Genomic DNA, 20,598 nt, shown 5'->3' on the forward strand with positions numbered 1-20,598 from the left:
GATTCTGCTTAACCAAGTGTGAAAAAGCAGAAGGGACCAAAATCGATTCTTGTGCAAAAATCTGTTCTCCTGGACCCTGGCCTGAAGTCAATAAGGCTACAAAGGTGTAACTGTCAACAGAAATTGGCCTTTGTTCTCATTCCCTTCTCGAATCACACTCATTCCATGCGTACCCAACATTTTCCACTTGGGAGAGAAGTTAGTTTGAGTTGGGGCAGAAAAATGAGGACTAACTTCAGGTTTATTTAGCTTTAATTTTTTTGAATGAAACAAAAAAAATCAAATGTGAGGTACTTTTTATGATGGATTGAACTTCTCAAGACCCAGCTGAATGGCCAGAACCCTGTTTTAGCCTATTCAGCCAGTCTTTCTATCATAGCTTGAAGGAGAGCCAGGGGAGAGAGAAACCTACAACATTGTGTGTTGAGCTTCCTCCAGTGCTTTTTCAACACCTTAAAAGTACAAAGATGCATTGTCCTGTGAAACTAGGTTGAGCATAAGGAAAGAACTTGGTTACCTGTGCATCCCAGTACAGAAAAATACATTCAAAATATTCCAGGCTTGTGTTAAACTCCCAAGGTTACAGCTTTTCTCTGACCTTGGATTGGTAGACACTGCCACCACCCAAGTGCAGAACCTCTTTGAGAGCCCAGGAAGGCGCACTTGGAAATTCCTTCCTATGGGGTACCCTCAAGCCCTTTCACTCTCCCCCTCCCCCCGCTCCCCGGGGAAGAGCTGAGAAGGAAAAGAAAAAAAAATCAGCTGTTGCCACCATCTAACTAAAAAACATGGGCACAAACCTCCTAAGACACAGAAATCCAATCAGATTCTTAAAAAAGGTAAATTTTATTGGAAAAAGAATGAAAACATCTGAAAACTCAGGCTGTTAGGGATTAAACACCAAAATAACTTTCTTGGGGGTTCAGTTTAAAGGTTACTATCAAAATAAAAGCACCTGGGGTTAGCACAGAGGAATCTACAAACAAAAAAAAATCCCTGATCGCGTCTTTCTAACATTTCCTAATTTACTTACATATCTGAGGTTTCAAATGAGTAGTTTCTAGGTATGATATAGTTGATTTCTCATACCTGGCTTGATCTTTACAGCATACCTTGCTGTCTTGTCCCTCTGTGTCCAAGAGAACAAAGACACAGACACCCAGCGGTTTTTCCCAATTTGAAAAGGTACAGCTTCCTATTGGTTCCCCATGTCAGGTGCCAACTCATTTTAAATTTACCTCTTAACCCTTTACAGATAAGGCAGTTAGGGTACAGCTACTAAGGAGGATTTTACAGCTAACTGAATGGTTGGGGAGTTACACAAGGGAGCTACACCTCCCCCCATTTATCACATGCCCCATAAATTACAGCCGGTGCTGGCCAGCCTGGTTTAGGTTGGATCCATAGCGGCTGGGATTTCTTCCTGCAGGTTTAGGAAAACAGAGTTAATAAGATATATGCACCTCTAATTTTTCTACTAATTACATGGAGAACTAAACAGTATTTTCCACATGTTAAGGACTAAAATGTCTTAGAATACAGGGACATTTTCACCCTACTGATTCTGGGAAACCTTCCTGGGAGAGTGCATCAGCCACTTTGTTAGAGGCTCCTGAAATGTGTTGTATGTCAAAGCCTTGAAGAGCTAAACTCCACCGAAGAAGTTTATTGTTAGTCTCTTTGACTGTGTGAAGCTACTTCAGTGTGGCACGGTCGATCTGCAATTGGAAACACTGTCCCAAAATGTATAGGCTTAGCTTCTCCGGAGCATAAACAATGGCGTAACATTTTTTTTCTGAGACTGAGCAGTGGCTTTCCCTCTCAGAAAGTTTTTTTGCAGATAAACACGACAGGATGGAATTGTTGATCTGGCCCTTCCTGCATTAAAACTGCTTCTAAACCATGCTCGGATGCATCTGTGGTTACAACAAAAGGTTGGCCAAAGTTTGGGGCTCTTAGCATAGGATCAGACGTAAGGGCCACTTTAAATTGGTTAAAGGCCTTCTGACATTCTTTAATCCACTGAACTGCATTTGGCTGTTTCTTTTTGGTTAGGTCTGTCAGTGGGGCATCGATTTGGCTGTAGTGTGGTACAAATTGTCGGTAATACCCGATCAAGCCCAAGAAGGATTGAACTTGCTTCTTTGACTTAGAGACTGGCCAATTTTGGAAATAATTTACCTTAGCCTGTAGGGGCTCTAATACTTGCTTCACAAAAATGGACTGAGATCATTCAGACTTTAAAGCCTTCATTCACATCACCCATTGAACAGAAAGTGCTGTTACTCTATGTCAGCTTAATTTTCACAACAAAAGTTTCTCTTGAAAAAACAGGTCCCTGTGTAGGTGACCGAACAACCCTATTGTCCTGCTCTGGATCATCAGTTTGCCCACCTCACAAACCCTTGATTCTTACCCTACAGCTCCATTGCTTCGTGTTGTCTGGGAGCGTCTGAAAAACAGGCCAGTAGACAATTGTGTGGTGAGGGCAGGTTGCTGTAATTGAGCACCGATTCTATCAAAGCCTTGTAAGAATAACAGCTGTTGCTTTGGATTATGAGGCAATCTCACAGAGTGACATTCAAATGACTGATAATAGACACCATGGGATAACTCACGAGGCCCACCTTAGACTCTCTGTTGAGCGAGGTTCTGTCATCTTTTACAATCTTCCAATACAGGTACAGCAGCGTGTTGTTTTAACCCATATAATCTATGCCATTCCCTGCTATAAAAAAGTCAATGGGGGCAGCCTCTATAATCGTCAATAGAGGCAGTACCTTGATGTAGATGCTTTTCTCAATGTTGGTGTGCATAGAGGCTATTTGGAACAAGTCCAGCTCGGATTTGGTGCAGTCTTCAGACCTGCATAGACAAAAGCCATGGTGATTAAAAGATAATCTTTCAGACTTTCTCTTGGTCTTTCACTTATGGCTGGCCCTGTATCTCAAAGCCCTTGTTTGAAGGATTTCAGAGGACCTTTGCATTGCAGGTATGACACATTTATCTTTCTCTTCCTCCTTTTAACAAACATCAACCCTGATCCCTGCTATGTAGGCAGATTGCCCACCTTTGCCAGAACAGCCCAGGAGACATGGTCCACCATATCTCTGGTTATGTTTTGGGCGACTGTTTTTACGTGAGGTTTAATAATCATCCAGGGTAGAAACAGGCTCCACATGAGGCTGAGTTGAGGTGGGTCAAACCCTGAGCTAGATTCCTTTCCTCCACAAACTAGGGGGGCTTTCACTCCCTTTCCCCTCCAAAATTCCAGGTAGGTCCAGGAGGCATTGGGGAGGAGTAGCTAGAGAACAGAGCTATTCTTTGGTCAGGTTTGTGGAGAGCCTAGGTGTCTGTGCCCCTGGGCTGGAGATAACCTCCTTTCACAGGTTATGCCATAGGATGGTGTCCTGGGAACAGGTGAGGGGTCCGGCAAATGTTGCTTCCGGGTTCCCTTTCCTTGGAGGGCATGGGAAAGGGGCATTTTTACTGCATGGAACAGAGAGGAGGGGCCAAGATGTGGGAGGGAGCAGAGTTTGGAGTCTTCTTTTCTCAAGACTAAACATGCTATTTTTTTAACCTTCCTTCATTGCTCAGGTTTTCTAAACCTTTTATCATTTTTGTTGCTCTCCCCTGGACTCTCCCCAATTTGTCCACCTCTCTCCTAAAGCATGGCACCCAGATCTGGACACAGTGCTCCAGCTGGAGCCTTGCCAGTGCCGATCAGAGTGGGACAATCACCGCCTGTATCTTACATATGACATTCCTGTTAATGTACCCCAGAATGAGATTAACCTTTTCGCAACTCCATCCATTGTTGACGCCTATTCAATTTGTGATCCACTGTAACCACCAGAACTCTACTGCCACCTAGCCAGTTATTCCCCATTTTGTAGCTGTGCATTTGACTTTTTTTCCTTCCTAAGTGAAGAACTTTGGACTTATCTTTACTGAATTTCATCTTAATGAATTCAGCCCAGTTCTTCAATTTGCCAAGGTAGTTTTGAATTCTAACTCTGTCCTCCAGTGTGCTGGCAGCCCCACCCAGCTTGGTGTCATCTGCACATTTTATAAACATACTCTCCATTCCATTATCCAAGTCATACTGAAAATATTGAATACTACTAGATCCAGGACTTATGCCTGTGGGACCCCACTAGAATGCCCTTCCCATTTGACAGCAAACAATTGATAACTACTCTTTGAATGAGACTTTGAATGCAGTCTTTAAACCAGTTATGCACCCACCTTTTAGTGATTTCATCTAGACCAGTATTCTGTAGTTTGCTTATGTGAATATCATGTGGGACTGAGTCAAAAGCCTTACTAAAATCAAGATATATCATGTCTACTGCTTCTCCCCTATTCCCTAGGCCAGTCAAAGAAGGAAATTAGGTTGGTTTGGCATGATTTTTGCTTGACAAATCCATGTTGGCTATCAGTTATTACCCTATTATCTCTCAGATGCTTACCTATTGGTTATTTAATAATTTGTTCCAGTATCTTTTGAGGTACTGATATAAGGCTGAATGGTCTATAGTTCCATGGGTTATCTTTGTTCCCTTTTAAAGACCGGCACTTGTTTCACTTCTCCAGTCCTCTGCCACAGACTCCCTGCTTAGCCTTGGGAAAGTCACTTCACCTCTGTGTGCCCTATATCCCACCTGCCAAATGGGGATAATACTGACCCTGCCTCCTAGGCTAAATCCATTCATGGCTGTGTGATGATGGGGGAAATGGAGCTACCAAGGTGGGTAGATTTGGGCTGAATTTCTCCACAGCCTGAGAGTGAGAGCCAGCTCCAAGCAGAGGGCACAGGAGACAGAAGGGCTCAGGCCAGCTCTACAGAGAGTGAGTGATCCAGAAAAGTGCTGGGAGGCAGAGAGACCTCTGGCTCGCTCAGCCCCTATTCCCAGCAATCAGGCCCAGGCGGGAAGCACAGAGCATTGGAGCGGCTGGCATGAGAAGTGGCTGGTCCTGCCCCTTCCACTCCCTGCTGTCCCCACTGCCAGGTGCCAAGCATGCTGGGGGGCAGGCAGAGCCCCTCTCCCTACCTCCCCAGCACAACAAGCAGAAATCTGAGGGGCACTTAACCCCGCATGCCCCTCGTACACGTCATCTATGAAATTTGTATGTGAAGTTAGGAAGTATTGCTGTAGGTTTGTTACTGAAATATGTGGTAAGTGGAAAATGCCCACAGCTAACCTGCCAGTGGCAACAATGGAGCAACTAACACTGACAAGACAGATTTACATCTAGATTGGCCAGATGGGAGTTGATGGCCCATCAAGAAGAATCCACGCTCCCAGAGACTCCTCAGGGATGGCACATACGCAATGGGGGCTGCCTTAACCCCCACGTCACAGCATGGATCTTTCTAGAACTTGAGAGAAAGTATAAATGAAGGTCAATGACATCACCACTTGGCCTCGCTCCTCCCCCATGTCAACACCTGGGAGATTGTTTGGAAGACAAAGACTTTGAACTGGGGAGATTGGTCCCAGGCTGAGAAGAGAATTCAGCCTGTGTATTAAGAATTGTAAACTGCCGGGAACAGCCAGTGAGGTGAGAAAAGCTGTTTGCTTCAAATCTTGTTTAGTTTAGTAATGTTTAGAATTTAGACTGCAATTCTATTTTTATTTCTTATGTAACCAACTTTGACCTCTGTGTCTAACTCTTATAAACACTTAAAATCTTTCTTTCTGCAGTTAATAAACTTTTTTTAATGTTTTAGCCTTACCAATGGGTTTGTCTAAAGCACTTGGGGAATCTGTTCAGATTACAAAGGCTGGTACATGTCCACTTTCCTTTAATGAAGTGGTGAACTAATTAATGTGCTTGCACTGTTCAAGAGAAGGTCTTGAGCAGTATAAGATGGTATATCACTGGGGTATAAGGCTTGGGGGGCTGGAGAGATTGGCTGGGATCTCTCTATGTATAATTCATGAGTGGCTTAGAGAAAATTCATGCAACTCAGCTGGGTGTTGATGTCCACATGTTGACGGCTGAGTGATCACAGCACCTGGAGGGGTTTGCGGCTTATCACTAGCACAGCATGACAAGAAATAGAGCAGGTTAAAGAGTTTAAGGGGACTCAGTGGTCCCACAGTTCCAGATTGTGCCCTGGGGGGATGTCACACTCCCATCCTGCCACACGTATAAGCCTGCTTTCAGTGGTGCAAGTAGGGCGGTCCGGTTAGATACACCACGAACCAGTAACCTATTTATAGCCAGTACAGCGTACCGGAAAGACACAGGAGGAGCTGCCCATGCTGGTGCTCCTCCGGCACGGCTGTACTGCCCCCAGCCCTTCCACACAGCTGCATGCCTGCATCTCCTGTCTGGGGTCTGTACCGCAGCCCCACCGGAGGACAGTGCTGGAGGTGGAGCTGGGGTCGGTACAGCCGCACTGGAGGAGCTGCCAGTGTGGAGCAGCCCGGGAACTGCAGTGGCGAAAGGAGCAGAACCCCACTCCGGCAGCTCCTCTGGCACAGCTGTACCGCCCCAGCCCTGTCCACATTGACATTGAATTGGGGATTTAGAACTAACACCCCGAGAGATTACTTAAGGGAGCATTAGTGTTCACACCTCCCAGGGTCCTCAGGCTATCTGCAGACTCAGCCAGACATTGCTGCTTCAGTGACATTCATTTCACATACAGTACATTCTTAGCCTCATAATTATAAAGAAAAAGTTGTTTTTAAAAAGTCAATAAAGAAAATCTAAGATACCATAGAATCTGAGTATGTGATGCAGCAATAAAAATACATGACATGGGTCAGGAGTTTAACACCCCAGCTTTAAAAGGGAAATCAATTCCCCCTTAAAATCTTTTACACCATTAAGATTCCTTTAAGGGAGTCAAAAACTGTTTCAAGATTTGTTATTCCTCTATACGGCCTTGTATCAACCAGAGAAGCCAATATGCAGCAATGCTTAATAGCAGACCAAGTCCAACCTCCCGACAGTGCATCACAAAAATATTCCACATCACTTCTGAACTCTGAGACGTTAGTCTACAGATGAATGTATGACACTGAGATAGAAGACATGCCATCCTCCTCGTCCTTGTACCTGCGTTCTGATGTCTGGATGCTGCATTATGCACAATCGACAAACCAGGTTTTAACTTCTGCAAAATTTCCAAGTCTTCGGTTGTTTTTTTGTCTATGTGGATTTCTGACAAACTGTGAAAACAAAAATTAACCATGACAAACAACTATCAACCTGTGGAGTTTTGTCTGCAGGCATCTTAAACTCCCTCTAACACACATCATGCAGCTGAATGTACCTAACCAACCCACAAGGGAAGAGGAGATGTAAGACATTCACTGCAGTGGGGACCTGGATCACTGCAGAGAATGAATGGTCAAAAAGGTTGTTAAATATCCAGGGGCCGACAGGAAGAATTTCTATCAGGAAATGGAGGGACTTGGAGAGATCTTTGGTGCTTATAGGAAGAATCAAACCACTACTTTGCTTTTCGATTTACCTTCTAGACTTACTGTACAAACATGAATGAATTTAGTCTCACAACACACCCGTGAGGTAGCACAGATGAGGTAATTGAAGCACTAAGAGACGACATTTTCCAAAGCCTGTGCAGCCAAACCTGGCAGGCTGGGCAGCTACAAGGGTTTCCTTTTTGTTCCTCTGGAAGCTCAGAGTGTTATTTAAAAGAAGAGGGGGCGTTAGTCATACATCGAGGTCTCGGGTGAGTATGGAACAAAAGGAGAGAACAGGGTGTGGTTAAAGGCACAACGGCTCATTCTAAATTTTCAAAGCCCTAGCAGGGTTCACACATTCCCAGACAGGAACTGGTCTCATCACAAGAGACATGGAACTAACTCATAAGGTGGAGGTTCACACCCTCAGCTCCTGGCCAGGCATTAGTTAGATAAGATGCTCCACACCCAGAAACCCCCGACTGCACATTGATTATCAAGGCACAAAAGATACTAGACAATCACAGATGAACAAGGAGTCAAGACATTATGGAGAACAACACAGGTAGAGCAACTGTGGGTTCATGGAAGAGAATTGGGGAGAATGAGAGGGAGGGGAGCCACAGAGGAGCCCATCAGCAAGGAGAGGGGGATTGGGAGGTGCTGACTAAGGGCTTCCAGCAATGGTCTGTGGGCCAGCACCAATTTCAAGACCATTCCCCATAATCAGTATTAAATGTAGAAATGGAATTGTATTTACCACACAGACAGCCATGGGCCCAAGCCAAAGCCTTCAAATGACAGCTGGGAACCACCACGCCCTCATGTGTTTCTACACAAAATCATTAAGGATATCTGGGAAGCTGAGGAAATTCCTCAGGACTTCAAAGTTGTTATAATTACACTATGCAAAAATGAAGGGAACAAATCTGACTGTGGTAATTATCAGGGTATCTCCCTGCTATCTATAGGTGGCAAAATCCTAGTCCACATTTTGCTCAATTGGCTTGTCAGAACGGTATCAGAGAAGTTTCTACCAGAGACCCAATGTGAATTTAGATCAAGTTGGAGCACCACAGAAATTATTTACTTTTGTGAAACAGATTCCAGAAAAATGCATTCAGCAAGACACGGAACTGTATGCTGTCATCATTGATCTTTAAAAACTGTGATCAGAAATGGCCTCTGGAAAATTCTAGAAAAGTTTGGCTACCCCACCAAATTCATTAATATCATGTCAATTCCATGAAGACATGACTGGTCAAGTACTCTCTGATGGTGGCTTCTCTAAACCATTTCCCATATCTAATGAGGTGAAACAAGGCTGAAAGCTGGCACCAGCCCTTTTGGGTCTCTCATTTGCAACTATTCTGACTTATGCAACTGACAACCTTCAAAAGAGCGTCTACACTAGGTACAAATTGAATGGAAAACTCTTCAGTCTCCAAAGGGTTACTGCAAAGACAAACGTTCTTGAGAAACTTATGCATGGAGCCTTTTTCCAGATGTGCTCTATTTAATCAGAGTTAAACATGACCTACAGCTTATCCTTGATAGGTTCTCAGAGGCAACTGTAATAGTCAGAGAGAGCCTGGTGCAAGATCTGAGGCCTGACCCAGAGGCTGTTGTCACGGAGTCCCCGGGCGATGCTTTGGAACTGCTCCCCACAAAGCCAGTCAGAACTTTGGGGAGCCTCCTCGCCCTTGGAGCAGACTGTCTTCAGGGCAAGAAGCTCACATGGCTTCATCTCCTGGGTCTCTCCTTGGAGCATTCAGCATATGCCCCTCCATGCGCTTCCCACAGCGAGTCTGCCCAGGCGGGGTCCTGGGGAAGCCAGAGGGTCATGCACACACCGCCACTTCACAGTAAGATGTGACGCTTAGCCAGCCAGTAAAACAGAGGTTTATTAGATGACAGGAACACGGTCTACTTTGGAAATAGTTCCAAAGTACTATTAGATGACAGGAACTGGGAGTCTACTATAGACCACCAGACCAGGGGGATGAGGTGGACGAGGATTTCTTCCGGCAACTAGCAGAAGTTACTAGATCGCAGGCCCTGGTTCTCACGGGAGACTTTAATCACCCTGATATCTGCTGGGAGAGCAATACAGCAGTGCACAGACAATCCAGGAAGTTTTTGGAAAGTGTAGGGGACAATTTCCTGGTCCAAGTGCTGGAGGAACCAACTAGGGGCAGAGCTCTTCTTGACCTGCTGCTCACAAACAGAGAAGAGTTAGTAGGGGAAGTAAAAGTGGATGGGAACCTGGGAGGCAGTGACCATGAGATGGTCGAGTTCAGGATCCTGACACAGGGAAAAAAGGAGAGCAGCAGAATACGGACCCTGGACTTCAGAAAAGCAGACTTCGACTCCTTCAGGGAGCTGATGGGCAGGATCCCCTGGGAAAATAACATGAGGGGGAAAGGAATCCAGGAGAGCTGGCTGTTTTTTAAAGAATCCTTATTGAGGTTGCAGGAAAAAACCATCCCGATGTGTAGGAAGAATAGTAAATATGGCAGGCGAGCAGCTTGGCTTAACAGTGAAATCCTTGCTGATCTTAAACGCAAAAAAGAAGCTTACAAGAAGTGGAAGCTTGGACAAATGACCAGGGAGGAGTATAAAAATATTGCTCAGGCATGCAGGAGTGAAATCAGGAAGGCCAAATCACACTTGGAGTTGCAGCTAGCAAGAGATGTTAAGAGTAACAAGAAGGGTTTCTTCAAGTATGTTAGCAACAAGAAGAAAGTCAAGGAAAGTGTGGGCCCCTTACTGAATGAGGGAGGCAAACTAGTGACAGAGGATGTGGAAAAAGCTAATGTACTCAATGCTTTTTTTGCCTCTCTCTTCACAAACAAGGTCAGCTCCCAGACTGCTGCACTGGGCAGCAAAGTATGGGGAGAAGGTGACCAGCCCTCTGTGGAGAAAGAAGTGGTTCGGGACTATTTAGAAAAACTGGACGAGCACAAGTCCATGGGGCCGGAAGCGCTGCCTCCAAGGGTGCTAAAGGAGTTGGCGGATGTGATTGCAGAGCCATTGGCCATTATCTTTGAAAACTCATGGCGAACGGAGGCAGTTCCGGATGACTGGACCCATCTTTAAAAAAGGGAAGGAGGAGGATCCGGGGAACTACAGGCCAGTCAGCCTCACCTCAGTCCCTAGAAAAATCATGGAGCAGGTCCCCAAGGAATCAATTCTGAAGCACTTAGAGGAGAGGAAAGTGATCAGGAACAGTCAGCACGGATTCACCAAGGGCAAGTCATGCCTGACTAACCTAATTGCCTTCTATGAGGAGATAACTGGGTCTGTGGATGAAGGGAAAGCAGTGGATGTGTTATTCCTTGACTTTAGCAAAGCTTTTGATACGGTCTCCCACAGTATTCTTGCCAGCAAGTTAAAGAAGTATGGGCTGGATGAAAAGACTATAAGGTGGATAGAAAGCTGGCTAGATCGTCGGGCTCAACAGGTAGTGATCAACGGCTCCATGTCTAGTTGGCAGCCGGTTTCAAGTGGAGTGCCCCAAGGGTAGGTCCTGGGGCTGGTTTTGTTCAATATCTTCATTAATGATCTGGAAGATGGCGTGAACTGCACTCTCAGCAAGTTTGCAGATGACACTAAACTGGGAGGAGTGGTAGATAACGCTGGAGGGTAGGGATAGGATACAGAGAGACCTAGACAAATTAGAGGACTGGGCCAAAAGAAACCTGATGAGGTTCAACAAGGACAAGTGCAGAGTCCTGCACTTAGGATGGAAGAATCCCATGCACTGCTACAGACTAGGGACCGAGTGGCTAGGAAGCAGTTCTGCAGAAAAGAACCTACAGGTTACAGTGGACGAGAAGCTGGATATGAGTCAACAGCGTGCCCTTGTTGCCAAGAAGGATAACAGCATTTTGGGCTGTATAAGTATGGGGCATTGCAAGCAGATCGAGGGATGTGATCATTCCCCTCTATTCGACATTGGTAAGGCCTCATCTGGAGTACTGTGTCCAGTTTTGGGCCCCACTCTACAAGAAGGATGTGGAAAAATTGGAAAGAGTCCAGCAGAGGGCAAAAAAAATGATTAGGGGGCTGGAGCACATGACTTATGAGGAGAGGCTGAGGGAACTGGGATTGTTTAGTCTGCGGAAGAGAAGAATGAGGGGGGATTTGATAGCTGCTTTCAACTACCTGAAAGGGGGTTCCAAAGAGGATGGATCTAGACTGCTCTCAGTGGTAGCAGATGACAGAACAAGGAGTAAGGGTCTCAACTTGCAGTGGGGGAGGTTTAGGTTGGATATTAGGAAAAACTTTTTCACTCAGAGAGTGGTAAAGCACTGGAATGGGTTACCTAGGGAGGTGGTAGAATGTCCTTCCTTAGAGGTTTTTAAGGTCAGGCTTGACGAAGCCCTGGCTGGGATGATTTAGTTGGGAATTGGTCCTGCTTTGAGCAGGGGGTTGGACTAGATGATCTCCTGAGGTCCCTTCCAACCCTGATATTCTATGATTCTATTATTCTAAAACAGAGCTAGTAGGTACAGAGAACCGGACCCCTCAGGCAGGTCCATTCTGGTGCCCAGCAAGGCAGACAACCCTGTCTGCACTCACTCCTCATCCCCAGCCAGCTCCCAACTGAAACCCCCTCCTGCCCCTCCTTTCTGGCCTTTGTCTCTTTCCCAGGCCAGGAGGTCACCTGATCTCTTTGTTCTCCCACATCTTTAGCATCCCCTTGCAGGGGGGAAGGGCCCGGGCCATTAGTTGCCACAGAGACAGAGTGTTGGCCAGAAACTGAGGCACCCACACTGTATTCAGAGGAAACATTAAGAACAGTCCCACTTCGTCACAGCTGTGAATCAGTATCAGGTCACGTAGTAAAGCAAAGTTCACTGATTAGTACATAAACTTGGCAAAGTTGCTGCTAGCATTGCCAAAGCATAGGCCCGCCTAAGAAAAGCTAGGCCCTAGATATTTACATAAATACATTCCAGAAGGCCATTACAAATATACCTAGCGCAAGATAAGATGTTTTGACAGAATAATGAATAGGGATGTTTTGTCTGAGATATCAGGAATAAGGTACAAGGGGAGGTTACGTACGTAAGTTGTGTATCCCAGTTGTTTGTCTCAGTCTATAAATGTCTGGGTACCTCACTTTAACCCTTTGTGTGGCCAAGGGGACAGCAGAGACTCCCATTGCTGACTCAGCTGCTCCTTGCCACAGCACACTCATGTGTTAAGGTACTTGTGCAAGTTGTGCCAGTTTTTAGGACTGTGCCTTGAAGGCAATAAACCTGACCAAGTGCCTTTGTCACTCAACCATGCCTGTGGTCCTTCTCTCTGAGTAACACTGAGGTCTGCTGAATTAGTAGCCTGCACTCTCTGCTAGTGCGGATAACATCAGAGCTCCTAGGACAGAAGCACTGAGCAGCTGGAGCAGCTTAGCTGCCTTGACAGCATCGAAGCAACAACATTCCACCCTTCAGCACTTAATTACAAGAAATACAAAAGGCAAACCAGGCCTTCAGAAGACTTCAACATTGGATACTCAACCAGCACATCAAACTGTCAACAGAACTGATTATATACAATTAAGAGTATGATTCTGCTACTGAGGCCATGGATCCTGTGACTTTCCCAGACCTCCGTGACTTCCTCAGCGGTACGGCTGAAGCAGCTGTCATCCCCGGGGCCTGCTGGAGCAGCAGACTCAGGGCTGAAGTGGTGGCTGGGGGGGGTTGTGTCAGCAGGGCTGGAGCAGCTGACACAGCCAGTCCCCAGGGCCACCGGAGCAGTGACTGGTCCCAGGCTCCCCATAGCATCAGGTTGGCCCGCAGTCCCCTGAAGCAGCTGGCCATTGGCCAGTCCTGGGGCCCCCAGAATAGCTGGCCGGTGGCTGGCCCTGGAGCTGCCAGAGCAGCAGCCCCCAGTCACTCCCACTACAGTACTCCCGCTGTTATTCCCCTCCCTCCCCCCAGGGTATTTTTAGTAAAATTTGAGGGACAGGTTGCAAGCTTCTGTGAATTTTTGTTTATTGCCTGTGACCTCTCTCTCACTTTTACTTAAAATACCCAAACCAGAATCTAAACCTTATATATAATGCAGCAGAGACAGCGTCCCTTTCATATGGGTGTGAAACATGGACAGCTTACCACAGACACATTAATCAGCTTTGAAAATTCCACATGTGCTCTCTCCACTCCATTCAGAAGGTCAATGGCAAGACAAAGTCTCAAACATTAACATCCTTGAAAAAGCAAAAACCACCAATGAGGCAATGATCAGCCAAGCTCAGCTTAGATGGACAGGTCGTGTTATCATAACCGGCAATGATGGACTTCCAAAGAAAGTTCCCTATGGAGGGAGCTGAAACTCAGAAAGCTCAGGAGGGAGAGTCAAAGAAAATGTTTCAAAGACACCCTTAAGCAGAATCTCACCTTATGTGGCATAAATGTTGATAACTTTGAACACACAGCCAAGGACAGACATGAATGGAGCGCTACTGTCAGTAACGGTTGTGAACAGATTGAGGAAGACGGACAAGAAAAACTGACTGAAAAAAAGGGCCAAGCATCATGTAAAGTCCTCCATGGGAACCTGCATGTTTGTGTGTCACATGTTTGCAGTCTTGCTTCTCATGGGTCAGGCTATACAGCCACGTGAGTACACATGGAATGCTGTGACATCATCATCAGATATGACAGACAGACATAAATGAGTTCCTAATAGATTTAGCAATGACTGATTGGTTTGGTATTAGGACGGAAATAGCATTGCTACTGTGCACAGTACTCATTGGCAGGGTGGGGAGAAGGGTAACCCAATTGCGCCTTTGTATAGCAATGACCCATGAGAAGCAAGACCGCAAACATTGGTGAATAGTTTAGAAATCCAGATAAATAGTTTTTTTAAATTGTTTTGTAAAGGGTTCACTAGTTAATTATTGACCAAAATTCTACAAATCAAGAGAGAATATTTCAACTAGAGCTGGTTAGAAAATGTTTCCCTCCCTCCATCCCCTCATCCCCAAAACGTTCACCAGTTAAGTTGGGGGAAGAAACCCTGAAAAAAATATATATTTTGGATTTCAGCTGAAAGTTTTTGAGTTTTCAGTGTTCTGTTTCCTGAAGGAAGGCTGAGAATTTGATGAGAAAGAAGATATTGTATGTGAAAATTTCCATTTAGTTCTAAACTCAATTTTCTGTCAAATGAATTTTTGATAAAATACATGTCAACCAACCCTAATTTCAGTTCTGCTGCTGACTTCTACTTGTTAAGCAGGAAACTTGCCCACTGGAGCTGCTGCTGTGTTTCTTGGAATACCTCCTGCCTCCCTTTGCCCCACTGGTGTGGGCACCAGGGCCTGACTGTCTCCCATGATGCACCACAGTCACTTCCTGTGACTGAGCTCTGCAGTGCAGGCCCATCATGGGGGACATATGCTGGAAGGGGAATGCAGCCGATAAATGAGAATGAGGGGGATGAAGGACCCAAACTACAGTTCCCATGGGGCACTGCGGCAGTTCACACAGACACAATGATTAATGTCAAACTGACCTGAAATACAATGTTTCCTAACCAAAAAATAAAATAAAATAAAGTTGAAAATAAGTTGAAAGAGCTTCACAAAAATCAATATTTTCCCATGGAATATTTCAATTCTGAAGAAACCAAAATTTTCTATCAAAAAATATATCAGTGGGAACTTCCAGACCAGCTCTACTAACTGCTGTACAAACACTTTGGAGACACTGTCCCTGCCCTGAAAATCACACACACATGGGAGAGAATTCTCCCTCCTTCTACAGCCCCTGCACACTGCCACAGCAGCATACAGAGAAGCAACAGCCCCTTAGCCGGTGTGGGGAGGGAAATTTCCCCAGTACTAGCATTGTGCCAGACAGTCACAGGCTGCTCTGTGCAAGCCCCAGTGTAGGAGGTTGGAGGAGGCAGGTTGCCTAAGTTACACTGTTGGCTGTTTAGGGCCTTGACCAGCCTGGAGTCAGAATGGATCAAAGGAAGATTAAAGCCACTTTGGCCCCCTCCCTGGGTTGCATTTGTACGCGCAGCGCCTCCTGGAGGCACAGAACACACTCCCACCCTCAGCCCGTACAGATCAGCCCAATTCACCTCATTGGTCCATGCAGTCCATACACAGCTAGGTGATTGGAAGCCCAGCACACACTGTGACGGATTCTTTTCCTACAGAAACCAGAAGTCACTTACTCAAGCTTCTCTAACTTGCAGTTTGGATGTTTCAGTCCTTCACACAGAAGCTTCACTCCTGAATAACTCAGCTTATTACCACTCAGGTTCAACTCTCTCAGGGACCGGTTTGTGCTGAGCAGAGAGGAGAGATCTCCACAGCAAGCATCAGTCAGATGGCAATTCCAAACCCTGCAGAGATGGAGATGGGCACAGTGAACAAACAGTAAGGTGGCCAGATGTCCTGATTTTATAGGGACAGTCCCAATATTTGAGACTTGGACCAGTAGAAAATGAATTTTCATCTGGCTATTATGAATGTTTGTGTACAACCAAAAGATGTAAAGTACAAAACCCACATTTACCAAATGTCCGTGAACACAATGTAATGATTGTATATCCAGTTGCTCCTGGAAATGCAGGTGATTTCATAAGTGAAAAAAGGACCTCAAAATATTCTCAATGCAAAATTCAGCACTTTTGCAAAGGCTGGTCTAACAAGGAAAGTATCAAGGAACCCAGCAATGACTTACACTAATTTCTGCAGTTTACAGCTGGGATGTTTCAGCCCGTCACACAGAAGTTTAATTCCTGAATCTCCCAGTTCATTCCCACTCAGCTCCAGCTCAGTCAGGGACTGGTTTGTACTGAGTGCAGCAGAGAGATCCCCACAGCAAGCAGCTGTGAGATGGCACTGCCACAACCTGCAAAGTGAACAGAGAGAACAATTACCATCTCCTTCCATAAAGGTGTCAGTATTCACTTCACTTAGTGCAGTGACACTTCTTTTTTTCTGGTAACTTGGTAGTTTAGATGTCTATAAAGCCTGTATGCATGTCATCCAATGCATTTTAATTATTAAAATTAATTACATGATGAATTCCTGACTCAGATTGTATGTGTGCACAATGCAAGAAGATTTTCAAAATATTTCAGATAATGTCTGGCTCATCATCCAAGACTGCTATAATACCAAATATACAGCAGAATGTGGGTAAAACACAGAGCAGGGGATATATAATTCTCCCTCAAGGAGTTCAGTCACAAATTTAATTAATGCATTATTTTTAATGAGTGTCATCAGCATCGAAGCATGTCCTCTGGAATGGTAGCCAAAACATGAAGGGGCATACGAATGTTTAGCACATCGGGCATGTAAATACTTTGCAGTGCCAGCTACAAAAGTGCATGCAAACGTCTGTTCTCACTTTCAGGTGACATTGTAAATAAAACGTGGGCAGCATTATCTCCCATAAATGTAAACAAACTTGTTTCTCTGAGCGATTGGCTGAACAAGAAGTGGGACTGAGGAGACTTGTAGGCTCTAAAGTTTTATATTGTTAATATCTACATTTGTAAGTTTTACCTTCACAATAAAGAGATTGCACTACAATACTTGTATGAGGTGAATTGCAAACTACTATTTTTTAAATCATTTTTACAGTGCAAATATTTGTAATAATAATAATAATATAAAGCGAGCACTGTACACTTTGCATTCTGTATTCTAATTGAAATCAACATATTTGAAAATGTAGAAAAGCATCCAAAATATTTAATAAATGTCAATTGGTATTCTATTGTTTAACAGTTTGATTAAAACAGAGATTAATTTTTAAACATGGTTAATTGTTTTGAGTTAATCACGTGAGTTAACTGCGATTAATCGACAGTCCTAGTATCAAGCACATTTATACCTGTATGACTGTGTACACCCTTGTGGGAATGTGTCTGTCTTGGTAAGGTGGAGAGTGAGCTGGGGACTAGCAGGAAGAGGGAGGAGGCAGGTCACACTGGATTTTAAGGAAGGGTTACAAGGTGCCTAAGTTTGTGGTTATGGGATTAAATGAGAATGGAGAAGTCGAGCCGCATGGCTAAAATGGTGGCAGAACTGAAGGACGTCAGCACAGTGGCTGGGCTCCCGCCACAGATGCTCAGTGAAGGATCCATCAACACCACTTCCTGCCCTGCATGGGTTGACACATCCTTCTCCTGCTGAGTTTGCAAGACTGGATGGATCTCAGCACATGGTATTTATTACTGATTAATAAATTGTTGCATTGCCGTAACATGTAGAGGTTTCAAGCAGGTTGAGGCCCCAGTGTCCCAGACGCTGTACAAAAATATGACAATCTCTGCCTCAAACAGCTGTTTGGCTAAAAGCTAGGACAAAGCAGGTGGGTGAAACAACACAGAGATTAGTGAAAAAGTCACGTACTAACAAAATACAGCGCTGGGTTACTTACAGCAATGTCTGCAGGTTACAGTGTGGATGTTTCAGTCCCTCACACAGATGTTTCAGTCCTGAGTCTCCCAGTGTGTTAGCACTCAGGTCCAGCTTTTCCAGGGACTCGTTTGTAAAGAGCATCTTAGGGGAGAGGTTCTCAGGGAAAGCAGATGAGAGTTTGCAGCTGGACAAGCTGAAGAGAAGAAATGAACAGATCAAAGTTACCTTTGCACTGTATGAAACAGTTACTAACCATGCATGGTGGGTGAACCGTCCATTTGAAGAGGCTAGCCCCCTGCCCCACCTGAGGCCCACGCCTACCCCACCTCACCAGAGCCAGAGTAGCCCTGAGGCCCCCATTGCAGCTTGAGGGCACCCCCCATACCCCTCTGCCTGGGTCCCAAGACGCTGGCCAGCCCAGGCACCAAACTCCAGGCCCGTGGCCCGAGCCAAGCCCACACTGGCTTCGGGGGAGAGGTGGAGCAAGGGCGGGGCCTCGGGGCACAGCATGGGCGGGGTGACGGCCTGGGTTTAGGGAGGTGTAGCCTCTCCTGGTCTATTATATCTGCCGTTCATGCTACTAATGGTTCTATAACAGTTCTTCTTCAAGATGTATCACATGTGCCCTTTCCACTTTAGAAACATTTGCAAGCCCAGTGCACCATTCTCAGAGATTTTTCCATCAGCAGAGATGGTTCATGTGTCCTCCATTGGCATGCGCTGCCATGTGACGGTATAAAGGCTGGAGCTGCCGCCAACCCTTCTCAGTTCCTTCTAGCCAAAAAGACTCGATATGGAGGGATAGGAGGGTGGGATGTGAAATAGACACATGCAACACATCTGGCAGAACAGTTACAGAACAGGTTAGTAACTATTTCTTCTTCTTCTTTGAAACAAAGTGGAACGCACATGTGCTTACTTGAAGAATAAACACTTGATGATGGATTCCAGTTGAGGACTTTCATCATTTCATAGAGTTTAAGGCCAGAGGGGACCACCAGATCATCTAGTCTGACCTCCCGTAGATCACAAACCACTACGTAGCACCAGGTCACCCCATATTAAATCCAAAGACTTTAGTTAGTCCAAAACATTTCAGTCCTCAGGAAACTAAACTGTCGTGCACCAGTAGCAGAGAACAGGAGAGACTGAGGTGCCACCAATGGCTGAGGCCCCTGCAAAGGCAGGGAAGTGATTTGGTGAGATACGCCCAGATAATATCAACAGGTGATCTGAGCCCGAAACTGCAGAAGATGACAACTTCCCTTCCCTGCCCAATTCCCTGCCAATCTGACATGAGGGAAATTCCTTCCCGAGCCCAAATCTGGAGATCAGTGTATGCCTGAGCGTGTGAGTAAGACACTCCAGCCAGGCATCTTAGACAGATGAATTATCTGTACCACCTCAGAGCAGTGGCCCACTCCATCCAGTGTCCCATCTCCAGCTGTGCGTAATCTCTGATGCTACAGAGGAAGGCAGAAAAATTCCAGACTACGCCAGATCAGTTGTGCATTGAGAAAAAATTCCTTCCTGCCCCCTGCAGTATGAGATTTGATTTGATTATTGTCGTTATATGAATGCAGAGCTGCAAGCAGATTATGAGCATGTTGAGGCAATGTAGTCACAGTATGAGTGAGGCATGTGATCTGGTCTGGAGAGGGTCAGACCATCTGGTCAATCCAGAGGTTTACAGCTGAGGCAGCCTGACCCCCAGACATTTCTTTTGATGCACCCACCTCAAACCTATCAGAGAGCAGGAGCCTGCTTCTACTTCTAGGGTGCCTAAAATTTAATTCTGGAGGACTGAAAACTATGGATAAAACTTCACAGTACAGTTACACTAGGGAGACAGGACAGTTTAACAATACTTCAGGGGCCTGATCCTGCCTCACGCAAGTAGTCCTTACTACTAAATAATTAATTACTAAGTAAAGCAGTGTCCCCTTGACTTCCTGGAGACTAATCACATGGAGATGGTATTACAGGATCAGATTCTAGCAGCATTCTCACACCAGAATTCATAAAAGAATAATCTTGATGATTTACAGTTTTTTGCCTAGAAAACAATATACTCTTCCTACAAAATACTTGTTTACCTTACCTTCAGAAACATGAAAAATATGGACATGATTGATTAATAATTGTGACTGTAATTTATCCTTCTCCTCTCTTTCCCACCCCATTCCCTTCCTGTTCCCCTACTCACAATCTGTTTGTTATGCTCACTTGTAGTGCCTTGTCTTCGCCTAGGTCACTGTTCCCTTGGAACACTGTAGGATGTTCAGAGGAATGGCAGGGCTGCCTGGGGTGGGGAGGGGGAGGAAAGTGGGGCAATTTGCCCCAGGCCCCGGGCCGCGCAGGGGCTCCCACGAGAATGTCGGAGGCTCCCCGCAAACCTCCACCTCCGCCTCCACCTCCGCCTTCCCCCATCCCCCGGCACCTCAGCGAGCCACGTCCAGGAGTGGCCCTGGACAGAGCTAAAGCAGCGTGGATCAGGCCTGAACTCCTCCCACTTGGAGCTGCATGGTAAGGGGGCAGGAGCTGAGTGCCTCCCGCTCAGAGCCGTGTGGTAAGGGGGAGGGGGTGCGAGCTCAGATCCCGACAGAGCCAGGCTGCTGCAGCGCTGGCCAGGGGCCAGGGCAGCTCCTGGATGCGGCGCATGCTGAGGCTGTAGGAGATGGGGGAGGCGGGAGTAAACAGCATGGTAAGCCCCTCTGTGCCGGACACCCTTCTGACCCCCTCCCACAG

The 20,598-nt window shown here is 45.8% G+C and overlaps 1 pseudogene; it reads right to left on the reverse strand.

Annotated features, from left to right (window-relative positions):
- Nucleotides 1-893: 893 nt before the first annotated feature.
- Nucleotides 894-20,598, reverse strand: part of LOC123369024 — a 31,945-nt pseudogene continuing 12,240 nt past the window's right edge.

This window comes from Mauremys mutica, chromosome 4 (genome assembly GCF_020497125.1).
Source record: "Mauremys mutica isolate MM-2020 ecotype Southern chromosome 4, ASM2049712v1, whole genome shotgun sequence".
Taxonomy (NCBI): domain Eukaryota; kingdom Metazoa; phylum Chordata; order Testudines; family Geoemydidae; genus Mauremys; species Mauremys mutica.